Source organism: Suncus etruscus, chromosome 3 (assembly GCF_024139225.1).
Source record: "Suncus etruscus isolate mSunEtr1 chromosome 3, mSunEtr1.pri.cur, whole genome shotgun sequence".
In the NCBI taxonomy this organism is placed as follows: domain Eukaryota; kingdom Metazoa; phylum Chordata; class Mammalia; order Eulipotyphla; family Soricidae; genus Suncus; species Suncus etruscus.
Genome location: NC_064850.1, coordinates 2276514 through 2277598, shown reverse-complemented (window position 1 = coordinate 2277598; position 1085 = coordinate 2276514).

The window sequence follows — 1085 nt, the reverse complement described above, 5'->3', positions numbered from 1 at the left end:
ATATGCCATCTTCTTCACTCTATAAGATGCACCTGACCATAAGACGCACATAGCTTTTTTTTTAATATAAAAATCTTTATTTAAGCACCATGATTACAAGCATAATTGTAGTTGGGGTTCAGTCAAACAGAGCACCAGTTCACCAGTGTGATATTCCCACCACCAATGCCCCCCCCTCCTTCCCAACCTGCATTGTAACTCTTTTTTTTAAGTATAATTTTTATTTTGAACATAGTGGCTTACATATTGTTGACAATAATATTTTAGGTACATATTTACATAAAATCAGGGGGATTCCCATCACCAATTTGTCCTCCCTACACCTCCGTTTTCATCCTACCTCCCAAGTCCTCCTCCCTCACCCAGGGCTGCTAGAAAATGTGGTCCCCTCTGTACCTAGTTTACTACTTAGTAGTCTTGCACCTGTTTGGTCTTGGTGCCTCCCTTATTTCCCCCTCTAACTGGGAGGCAGGACTAGATAGTTCAAGTTATGTGGTTTTGTTTGAAGAAGAGAAAAGTAATAAACTTGGGTAAAAGTCTAATACGCCGAAAATGGGCAGAATCTTTCTAGAGGCTCTCATCATTGGTTTGAGAGACGAAGAAGAAAAATAAGGTGAAACACCCCAAAAGTACAAAAAGAAGTGTCAAATATCCAGTGATCACTCCAACAATAACAACGATCAGCACCACAAAAATAGCCATGGTCTTGAGATAAAAAGCATGGCAGGGCATATAAAGAAAAAAAAAGAAGGAAAAAACATAAATGTAAATGGGGACAACAGCTTCAATAACCACACCAAAACAAGAAATTTGACAAGAAGTAAATAGGTAAATAAAAATTAAAAAATAATAAAATGAGTATTTAAAAATAATATATATAAAAAAAATAAAAAATGTTTTGTGCTTTTTGCCTTTTTTTTCCCCTCCTGCAATGGCACAGTAAATATTGGGGTCATTCGAAAAGGAATTCACTTGGCCTAAGAGATATGGGGTTTCTCCACCCTTGGAGTATATTGTCATGGGATTAACTATAGACTCTGTTCAGGTTCATTTACTCTCCCCTTGGTGCTTTCGTGGTGTTTGGA